Consider the following 12,500-nt stretch of genomic DNA (forward strand, 5'->3'; position numbering starts at 1 on the left):
GGGTCCACCTTTGTGGAATGGAATAACCATTGCTGTGCACCACTCTATGGGCACATAGCCTGTGGAGAGGCTGAGTTTAAACAGTGTGTTTAGGTGAGGGGTTAGTTCATCTTTGAGCTTGTGTAGGATGCAGCCTGGGACGCCATCCGGTCCCATTGATGCTGTGTTTTTGGCTTTGGAGAGGGCTGTTTTATGCTGAGTGTCTGTGATTTCAGGGGCACTACTTTCTTCTGGCATGGTTATGGGCCCTTTTGGGGGTGAGAGGGGGTGAAGTTTGCACTGAACCTGTCTGCCAGGTTGTTGCGACATCGGTTGGTTCAGTGTATTTTCTGCCATTCTGCACTAACTCTGAGCAGATCTGAGAATTGCCACTTAGATTCTTGACATAGCTAAAGAATGCCTTGTGGTTATCTTTGGAGTCCTTGGCAATTTTTCTTTCGAAGCTAGCCTTGGATGATTTTATGAGGGATGGTAGTTTCTTGCCGATACTGATCAGGGATGTCTTACATTCTTGGGATTTTACTCTTTTCTATACTGGTTTCCTCCTTCTATTGTATAGCTTGTTTATGGGAGGGGTCCACCGGACTGGTTTCCTTTTCTTGGAGGAGTGAGTCTTGGTTTTGCTTTCTGATAGCATGATGCATGCATTCTTTTAGGTGCCCGTAGAGTGCATTAGTAAAGGATTTTGCAGCTTGGGCAGTGTTATCCTTTAGCATGGGAGCTTTGAAACTTTCCACCTCGGTCTTACGTAACGTGAAGTTTGCTTTTGAAAAGTTTTTCACTGTGGTTTCTTTGACCGGGGGTGGGGGCAGAATGTGGATATCCAGAGTGATTAGTTTATGGTCACATCTAACCAGCGAGGGGTTGACCTCCAGTGTGGGAACACCAGTCACTCATGTTGGTGATGACCAGGTCCAATATGTTGTCACCTCTGGTGGGGGTGTTGACCAGTTAAACCAGGGCATTTGAGTTTATAAATTCTAGGAAATATTGGGCAAGGGAGTTAGTACTTGAATAGTTCTCCCAGTTAATGTTTGGGTAATTGAAATTACACAATATCAGGGTGTTTGGTAGGACCTTTATGTTTCCCAGTGTTTCCAGAAATGCGGCATGGGAGGTCCTGGGACATGGTGGGTGATCTGTAGCAAGTTACAATTTGAAATGCAGTTTTGCCCATTGTTAGTTGCACATGGATGATCTCTGAAGCATCATGCTGTGCCACTAACCTGGAGGTGTGGGTATCCTTGATGAATATGGATACGCCCCCGCCTTTTGTATTTCGGTCCGGGTTCTGTGGCCGAAATGTATGGTATGAGTTGTAGCCTGGTAGTGCTGGGATGCTCTCTGGAGCCTTAAACCAGGTTTTTGTTACTGCACATATATCGATTTTCTCCATACTGAGGAGTGCCTCGAGTGCATGCATTTTTAGGTTTAGACTTCTGGCATTGAGCAGCATTACCCTCAGTTTTTTGTTACTTGTGCTATTCAATAAGTAATGAGCCAGAAATGTATCTCAGTTTGGTGTTGTCAAAGCCTTACAAGTGAACCCATTGCAACCTATCTCTGTCCAATCAACTTCTTAGCTTAAAAATCAAAGACAAAGACATATAAATCAGGAAGAGATTTTTAACTGCCTCTCATATACTTAGTTTGTTAGAAAAACAAGCTCTGTATTACTAAACATTTTCTGATGGATACACAGTGTAAAACTTGAATAACTATTATCATTCAATGACTGCAAGCTGCAACACTTTGCTAGAAAGCCACACATTTTACAAGAAACAAACATCAATATCTCTCATCTTCTTTCCTCAAAAATTCTGAGGAAACACAAGCATAATGATGGAATAAAGGCCCAAAAACTGACACAAATGACTACAAACTAGGAGCCATAATCAAAACTCCTAATGATGTGGACATCCTATAAAAGGACCTCACTGAGACAGATGCCTGGCGTCATAGCCATGGCCTCAAGCGCAATGCCAGAAAGTGCATTGTCATCCCTTTTGGTAAAAACTCTGTACCCATGAACTACCACATAGGCGGTAGTCTACTTAACACCAAAAGTGTGATAAGAGACCTTGGGACACAGGTGGACAGTAGTCTCTCCTTTGATAATCACATCACCACAGTAGTCAGGAAATCCTTCTACGTGGCACACCTCATCATAAAAGGTTTCTCATCCAGGAAAAAAGAGGTCATTGTTCCCCTCTACTCATCACTCATTAGACCCATTATAGAGTACAACACCCCTTTTAGTATGCACCTCACAAGACATCTACAACAACTAGAAAGGCCACAGAAATACCTCACAAAGAGGATTACCAGCCTCAAACATATGCCTGACACTGTCCGTCTTAAAAAAACTCTAGCTTTACTCTGTCACATATCACCTACTCAGAGGCAATCTCTGCCTAACATACAAAGCTATGTCAAACCCAGAGCTGTTGGACATGCTCCACTTAAAGAAATTCCAATCCCTCCGAGCTACACGCTCTAGGGACCTAAACCTTGTCACCACAATAAACAGAACATGCTGGAGGGATAGATTCCTGTCCCAGAGACTTCCAATACTCTGGAACAAACTACCTATCTATATCAAACAAAGCTCCTCATTAGCACTCTTCAAGAAAAATCTTGATGTTTGGATGGGAGATAGGAAATTCACCCTGGGGATCACTTCTGTAGATCTGCTTGACAGGGGCACAGGAAAATAATTTTCTTGGGTGGCAAAAGCCAGGGTACTGCTTGGCTAGGCTTATATAGGCCCTTGGGCCAATAGCCTAGTACCTACCAATGAACCTATGAACATTTTACATCTAGTTTGCTTATATATATTTGGTAACCAGATAAACTCACTGGCCAAAGAATCCCTTTTCGGGGATGATGCAGAACCACTGAGTGACATGCTCAAAGCCACACGGTAGGTGGAAGGATTCAAACCCTGTAGGCTACAGGAAGCAATTTGTTAACAGCTCACAGACATAAGTGCCTTAAGTGCCAAGTAACTGTAATTTGATTGAAAAGTTAACAGAACAACAGGTGTTGCATTAACATGCATTTCCTGAGCAACAATAACTATGAAACTGTAATGACTGGCATTATGGATAGACTGTCATCCTCACTGATTTATCAGAGAATGTTTCCAGAGAAGTTTTTTCACAGAATCAAGTGGACTTAATTCAAGTAGCAAGCTCTAAGCTCTTAGTAAGCTGCTTGCTATAGTCAAGGCAACGGTGCAGGTTTTGCTTCTTTATAGTCCGGTTGCATACTGTGTGATTCTGAGCAAGTCACTTAACAAGACCGTTCTCCTAGGACTTGGTTAATCTCTTAAATATGAGATGTTTAAATTGTATTCCTTTTTTGAGCAAGAAAAATGATGAAACTCTAATGACTATCATAACTGATTGACTGTAATCCTTGGTGATTTACCACAAAATGCTCACAGAGATGTTTGTTCACAGAATTAATTTGAGTTTGTTGAGTTTGTAGTCAGGAAACTGATAAAAAGATGTCTACCCCCCCCCCCCTACACACACACACACACACACACACACACACACACACACACACACACACACACACACACACACACACACACACACACACACACACACTTCTGAAGCTTGGCATCAGTAAAAAACAAAAAACAAAAAAAAAATTAAAAAATAAATAAATAAAAGACCACGCTATTCAGATCATCCTCATTCAGTTATCCTATAGGTAGATGAAGCTTCACCTTTTGAGCTATGACTGCCCAAGCTTCAACTTACCAGTGATTGGAGTTCCTCCATAGGAAATCACTGGCGGTGAGTGGTGCAAAATGTGATTCCTTTTTTGGGAAAATTTCCCTCTTGGAATTGGTATATATGAGTTCTAGGGATTCATCTCACATATCTCATGTATTCAAAGACACAGAGGCACTGTGATGGGTTCAAGTTGTTAATTATAGAAGCTGTAACAGGAACATATATTTAAGTTAACTGACTGACTAATCAACTCAAAGCACGTGCATCTCCATTCATGCCCACATTCTCCCTGGCTGACTATACAAAATGGCACTGATCTTGCACATGCTCATTAACTTATATGCATGTGCTGTCTAACTTCAGTGACTGACTAGGTACAATACACATAATCATACTCCCTCTTTGATTTGCTCGACATGCAAAAGGAGAGCAAGATATTTTACAAGCTAGATATCACATCAACATTTTAACAACAAATGAATTCAAGTCCAAGTTGCTGTGTATGTCGAAATGGGTCTGGAAATTCTACCCAATCTGGTCACATAAAAACTTTGACTGGGTTTGGCAACAGGGACAGTCTCTGGAAATTCTTTCTCATGGGAACTTTGAAGATTACATTGGGATTATTTGAAGAAAGTACACTGTCTTCTAGAATGTGAACAAGTGTAGAGTCACACTAAAAATAGTATCGGGCACAGGGAATCCGCTGTGTCACTGGTTCAGAAACTGGTAATATGTGTCTTCGATTTCTTCTGAAATCCATTCCATCAGATTTTACGATGTAAGATCTCAGTTCTTCACAAATATTTTTGACAATTCCCACTCAGTCATATCCTTTAGATGTTTGCATTCTTACAATCTCCCTTGTCTTAATGGTCTAAGCGGTTTCCTGGATTTATCGCAGTACAATTTTTGTGATTGGCATTTTTTCAAAAGTTGAGTCTTGACCATTCTGCTGTTCTTTGCATTTGGAATCAATAATTGTTTATTGATGAGAAGATTTGGTCTAGTCTGACTGGACATCAGTCTCAGAGCAGGTGAACCAAGCAAATTATCTCATGGAATGTTACTGAGATTAAGTAGGTTAAGAAAAACAACAGTACCATCTCTACTGGATTTTTCCAACAAACATTTCACACTTTAAACTGCACGCTCAGCTAATCCATTGGACTGTGGATACTCAGGACTACTAGTAACATGGACAAAGTCCCAAGACTCAGCAAAATTCTTGAACTGCTGACTTGTAGACTGTGTACCATTGTCAGATACAACTTTGTGCAGACTACCATGAACAGAAAAATGTCTCTTCAATTTCATAATGACAGTACTGGACGTTATGTCAGGAAGAAGGTCAAGTACAAACCAATTCAAATAAGAGTCTAATAACGCTAAGTAATGCTGACCATTCCATTCAAAAATATCAGTAGCAACCGTCAACCATGATAGTTCAAAAATCTGATTTAGCTGAAGCGGTTCTTTTTGTTGATGCAATTTAGTACTGTTGCAAATAGAACATGCCCGAATTTCCATCTTTATATCTTTTGACATCAAAGGCCAAAATACTATGCCTCTTGCCCTTCTTTTGGTTGAATCAGTACCCAGGTGATAACAATTTAAAATTTTGATATATTCCTGTTGTAATGTTGTAGGAAGTACCACTTTTGGACCTTTCATGATGATTCCGTCTTCCATCATGAGGTCATCTCTGTAGGGAACATACTTATTTTTGTCAAGTGGTAAACTAGTTTGTCATACTGGCCATCTTTAACTGATAACATGTTTCAGCTTTTGGAGAATTGGTTCAGAAGCTGTATGATTTCTGAGTTTATGAAGACATGATACGGAAAAATGTTTGACTTCTATAACTTCAAAATCTGCTTTCTCATTGTCATACTGTTTTGTTGTTTGTCTGGGTGCTCTTGACAAAACATCAGCAAGGCATAGAAATGTGCCTTTTGAAAAGACAATATTGAAATCGCACTTTTGCAATTTTAACATCATGCGTTGCAAGCGTACTGAGGCTGTATGTATTCGCTTTTTCTGAATTGTCACTAGAGGTTGATGAACAGTCTTTATTTTAACAGGTTTGCCTTAAATATAATCATTGAACTTCGAACATGTGAACACTACTGCCAAAAGCTCTTTTTCAATTTTTACATACTGCATTTCAATTTGGGTTACTATTCTGGATGCATAGGCAACTGGCATGCCTTCTTGAAGACATACTGCACCAAGACCATAATTTGAAGCATCACACGGAAGAGTTACAGATTTGTGAACATCATAATATCTCAATGTGGGTGGACTGGCAATTTTCTGTTTCAGAAAGTCAAATGCTTTTTGGCGTTGTTACAACCAGAACCAGTTTACATTTTTGTGTGGCAACTCACGTAATGGTCACTCAGGTCTGGGATGAATAGTTGACCAAACCAAGATAATATTGTAAAGATGTGACATTTTCTGGAACTGGCATCTCAAGAATTACTGCTTGCTTAGATGGATCTGGTTGCAAGCCAGAACTGGTAAACAAATGACCCACATAAGTAACTTCTTTCAGTTTGAATTTACACTTGTGAGGATTCAGTTTAAGATTTACTTCATGAGCATGGTCTAGAACTTTCTTGAGGTTTCTATCATGTTCAACTTCACCATTGCCCCCTACAATAATGTTGTCTACTATGATAGTGCATGGATAACATGAAAAATTTGATCCATTGCACATTAAAATACTTCACTGGCAGAATTTATCCCAAATGGCATTCTCAGGAATCTGTAGCTACCAAATGGTGTACTGAAAATGGTTAATAATGAAGATTTGTGATCTAGCGAAATTTGCCAGAATTAACTTTTTGCATCTAAGACAGAAAAACAGTGGCATTTGGCATGAGAACAGCTACTTCTACTGTGTGCATCAGATGATAAGGCATTTAAACTCTTTGTTTAAATCTCTTGGGTCAATGCATATTAGAATATCATCTGAGCTTTTAGAGGATACCCATTCAGTTGGTTACTTTACTGGAGTAAGAACACTTAAATTCACCATTTTGTTAGGTTCTGCTTTTACTTTGCTCTGCATTGCTACCAGAATCTTCCTTGCTGGTCTGACAACTGGGCTTACTTCATGGTATAACTTCATGGAATATGTGACTGGAAGTTTGTCAAGCTCTTCTGTGAAAATATCAGCATATTCCTTAAAACTATTCTGTGTAAAACTATCATTGTTGTTCAGACTTACTTATTTATTTTATTTATTTATTTAATGTTATTTGTTAACCAGGTTGGTCCAGCTGAGCCAAAGGCCCGTTTTCAGTGGAGACCTGAGGAGAAAAGCTCCAGTTAGAATTATAATCATTCAAGACAAACATTTATATCAGAGATGGCATATAACAAGACAGCTATACAACAAAGTGATATACGGTGGAAATCTTTTTAAAATGAAATCAGTCCAATTCTCAAACTGTCTTTGAGGCCTAATAGTGACTGCAATTGTCTTTTGACTATGCAAAACTGCAAGCCATAGCTGTTTCCAGTAGACTGGCTTGTAAGAATCTCTTCACTACCATAAGCAACTAGTTTTGCACACTTTGCTGAATCAAGTTTCTCACCAGCTCTTACTTTGGAGAACATTTATGCTGATATAACATTGCACTTGGATCCAGTTTCTACTTTAAGCTCTAAAGGTTTCCCATTAATCCAAACAGTACAAAATATTTCACTCTTTGCTGCCAACTGATAATCTACTTTTTCATTAATCACAGAGACACCATCAACATAGAAAGTTTTACTCACAGCTCTCTATCTGATCTACTTACTTCTTTGTATACTATCATTAATAAAAGTATGAGCCACTTTAGACTTGCAAAGCCTTTTGAAATGATTCCACCTTTTACATTTATGACATTGCTGACCAAAAGCTAGGCAATTCTCTTGTTTAGGTTCATGATTGTCTCCACAGTTATGAGAGCTATCAATAAGGTTGTTTGCAGTGGCCCCTTTCAGTTTATAGTTCTTTTTCATCATAGCTTTATGTTGTACACTATCAACATTTGCACTGGCAGACACTGCATGAACATTTTTCTCATCTGTAAGCATATTTGTATGCTTTTCTCTAAGCTCATATATTTGAGAAATCTCAGTGGCTTTGCTCAATATTAAATCACTGTCTGGAAGCAAAATCATTCTGACTGCATCATTAGTAACACCACACACAAGCCTATCTTTTATCAACTCATTTCTGAGATCACCAAACCTGCATGTTTTTGCTTTGTTTCTTAAGTCAGTAATATATGTTTTATAGTTTCACCAGGCTTTTTATTTCTTGTGTAAAACATGTGCCTTTCCTTTGTAGTATTCATTTAAGGGTTACACATTTCTCTAAATTTATGTTTTAAGTACTCGGGATCTTCCACATTTTAGCCTGCATAACAATATGGTGGTTCTCCCCCTCCCCTGCATACAGGGCAGGTGCATACACAAATTAACCTTCCCTCTCAATGCCTTCCAAGCCAGCTAAATTAAGAAGTATAAAAGCCTTTGTTGTGCATGTTTATAAGAAAATGCAACCTGTATGAAAGTATCATATTCTTGTGCAAACCCTCACCAATTGTCAGCAATATTATTATCAAACACCAGCAGTCCAGATCTATGAAATCCCTGTGCTATAACACCAAAATTCATTTAAATATACGCATTTACCAGGTACTTGAAATTATGCTCAAATGCACAGCAATCTCTCTGAAAAGGCTTTACTTTAAAACTGGAAACACTGTGAACACTCTGGACACTTTGGATATTTCAAGAAGTTTCAGTTAATGCAAGTTGGCTCCTGTATATTCCTCTACTTCTAACTCTGTGCCTCATGGTTTGCGAGTTGCTTCAACTTCGGATCCCATTTTTCACACCACGTCATATGTCTCGTCTATTCAAATGAGACACTGAGGCACTGTGATGGGTTCAAGTTGTCTGTTGTACATAAGCACATCAGGAGCTGTAACTGGAACATATATCTAAGCTAAAAGACTGACTCATTACTTCAGACAAACTCGCATGTGCATCTTCATTTATGCCAGTATTCACGCTGGCTGACTATACAAAATGGCACTGATCTTGCATGTGCTCAGTAACTTATATTGATGTGCTATATAGCTATAGTGGCTGACTAGGTCCAATCAGGAACGACCTTAGGTCAACTGGTACCTCAGGCAAAAGGGCTCAACGGTGCCCCACCACACCAGAAGGTGCCCCCATCCTGGTCTACCTACACAAAATAAATATTGGAAAAGCGCCCCTACTAGAGTGGTGCCCTAGGTGGCCGCATAGTTGGCCTATGCCTAAGGCCGGCTATGATCTACAGTGCCCACCTGTGAAAACACTTAACAAAGGGTTCTTTTGGCAACATGTTTTTGGTGAATGCAACTTGGGATTCTGATCCTCAGTGCATCTGCTTTTGTCCACTCACAATGGAAACTCCTCCTTCAATATTGCAGCAACTTCAATACATGGCAAAAGATTTGAACTCATACACGTGTGTCTCATTGAGTCACTGAAAGAGAAAGATAACAGAACAATCTCACACAGAGCAATGAGAACAGAGCTGTCACACATAGAGCAGCAGTGTGGCTAATCTTTTTTTTTTTTTTTGTTTACAGCCAAATCAGAGCACCAGGTCTTAGGTCACTGTCTAGGTCACCTTGTTCTGGATCTGACCTTGCCTCCCAATAGTCCCTGAGATTCAAAAAGATTATCACCACCAGTGCTAATGAGTTGAAGAATGACTGCTCACTAGTCTAATGGTGATAACCTATGGTTCAGAGACACAATAAAGCCACAAAACAATACCTCTTTAGTGCTTCATTATCAGTTCTCTAAATTGAGCAGTCATTGTCAGACCTGACTGCCCTAGTGTTCAACTACCTGCACATGCATTACATTTAAACAAGGACCTTCCAATCCACACACAAACATACATCCAGCGAGCTGCCAACATGCCCTTTACACACACACACACACACACACACACACACACACACACACACACACACACACACACACACACACACACACACACACAAACTGACATACACAAACAGATCAGCCATCCAGGCAGTTGCATTAATAACTCTACAGACGTGCATGGGCATGCTTATAAACAGATGCACACAGACACACACACACACACACACACACACACACACACACACACACACACACACACACACACAAACATACACATGAGCCATCTAGACAGCTGCATTCATGACCTTAGAAACACAGTCATGCGCATAGATACAGAGACACACACAAATTTATACACGCATGCTCCTGTGCAAGAACACAAACATGCACACACATTCCTTTGTGCACACATACACATACTCACACACAGAAATACACACATACATACACACACACACACACACACACACACACACACACACACACACACACACACACAGGGAGCTTCACTGTACCTACTTGCAGTCATGCAACATTCCTCAATCCATTCATTCAAGTTAATGGGCATATATCTTCAAAAGATAGCATGCAGTTTTTCCTCTATATGACCCAAACAGGGGCAGCCCGTGCTATTGGACTGTTGGACTGCAGCCCCCTCAACTTCAAAGTACTGATAAAATAAAAAATAAAACGAAAAAAATGTTTTAAATTTCACGGACTTCGCGCATGTGCACTGCTGCTGAGACAGTCTAGTGAATGGAGCATGCGCACATCAGTCCTGATTGAGAATCATGGACAGGAGCGCTCCCACAAGTCTATGCAGTTTTAAACTGCATAGACTGCCTGAGAAACATGTCGGGGTCAGACTGCAACGTCGGCGGTCAAGGGAAGGATCGGATTGGAGTTTGCTGCAGGGGAAGATCTTGCGACGGGCAGGGTAAGGATCTGGATTGGATTGGAGTTCGCGACAGGCAGGGTCGGATTTGTGCGGAATTTACTTACTGGATGTATGGTGGCTGCAGTCTCGTCGGGATTTACGTACTGGATGTATATTTGGATTTACTACAGGACCAGGTGTGTGTGTGGTTTTGCGGACAGGGATTTACTACAGGACCAGGTGTGTGTGTGGTTTTGCGGACAGGGATTTACTTAAGGACCAGGTAAGTGTGGGGGGGGTGAAAATGCCTCAGGTGGGATGTACTGGTGATTAGACTCATGGTGGTGTGGTAGGGAATACCTCAGGCTTGAACCCTGTCCCTTGTATGCAGGTGTTAAAGACCTGAATTCCCTACCCACCACCATTTGTAAAAAAAATTGCAGATTTTTGCCTCATATTTGATCTGATCTATTCCTCATAATATCTGTGTTTTTTAAATATTGCAATGCTTGAAATTTGATGGTGCAGTGGTAGCATTGATGGCTCACAGCTGTAGGTTCTTGGGTTTGGTTCTTGGCTGGGGTGCCTTCTTTGTTGGGGGGGGGTTGTATCTTCTCCCTGTGTTTGTGTGGGTTTGCTTTTGTGTCCTCCCATGTTACAAAGACATGTCTGCATTATTTCTTCCTTGGCCTCTGCTGAGAATTGTTTTTTTTTGTTCCAAGTCAGACTGTCCTGATTAACAAATGTTAAATAAAATTGACAGGAATTTGAATTTCAGACTTCAGGTTTCTGAATGTTTAATTCCTTGCGTATTTGATGGTGCAGTGGTAGTATTGTTGCCTCACAGCTGTAGGTTTTCTGGTTTGATTCTTGGCTGGGGTGCCTTCTGTGTGGAGTCTGCATCTCCTTCCTGGGGATGTGCTCTGGTGCCCTGTCATTTTACAAAGATGTGTCTGCAGTATTAATCCCTGTGTCTCTGCTGAAAATTGTTTTTGTTCTGTCAGCAGTAAAATTGACAGGCATTTGAATTTCAGACTTCATGTTCTTCAGAATACATAGTAACACAACCTTTTTTTCTAGCAATTTTCTAAGTTTATAAGATGGATATTTGAAATGTGTCCCTATATTTGGGACTGTATTCCCCCATTATTGGCTTCGTCCAGGTTTTTGTGCTAAGGTTGACAGCTATGGCAAGAACTGAATTCACTGAATATGTTTGAGGGCTGTATTCCCTCATTACTGGGTTTGTCTATGTGTTTTGTACTAAGAGGTTGACAGCTATGGTGAGAACTGAATTCACTAAATGATAGCCATTTAAGTTTCAGTCTTCCTCTCTTTTACAAAGCAGCTGATGTGGCGTAGTGGTATGTTACTCTGACTGTTTTGCTCAGGGACCTTGGTAGTAAAATGTATGGTGGTAACACAGAATTTTATTCTAGCAACTTTCCAAGATTATACAAGCAATGTTTAATGTGTCCCTGGTTTTTGGGCTTTTGACCCCCCCCCCCCATTACATTTTGGCTTTTTCCAGTTTTCTTGTGCTGCGAAGTTGAGATGCAGTTGAGTATTGAATAGATTTTACAAGGAGCTGAGAGCTGCAGGGGAACAGAAGTTTAATGTTTTGCCTTGTTAATAGCACAACAGGTTGTGTACTTGCTTTTGATGCAGAAGGCTGTGGGTTCTACTCCCACAAGGGGTGGATGCTGACGTACTGAGAATGTTCTCCTTGGTGAAGATACTAACTATGAGTCTGTTATCAGTTTGCCATCCATTTCCTCTTGCAATATTATTACTAGCTTATCATTTTTTAATGTAATATAGGCAATTTATTCCTGAGGGGCAACAATCACTTTATTTTTCGATGAAACCATGAAATATAAAGGTGATTGCTAACAGCAACCTCTTCATTAGTTACAGAT

This window comes from Protopterus annectens, chromosome 1.part0, assembly GCF_019279795.1.
Source record: "Protopterus annectens isolate FY-2018-M chromosome 1.part0, PAN1.0, whole genome shotgun sequence".
In the NCBI taxonomy this organism is placed as follows: domain Eukaryota; kingdom Metazoa; phylum Chordata; order Ceratodontiformes; family Protopteridae; genus Protopterus; species Protopterus annectens.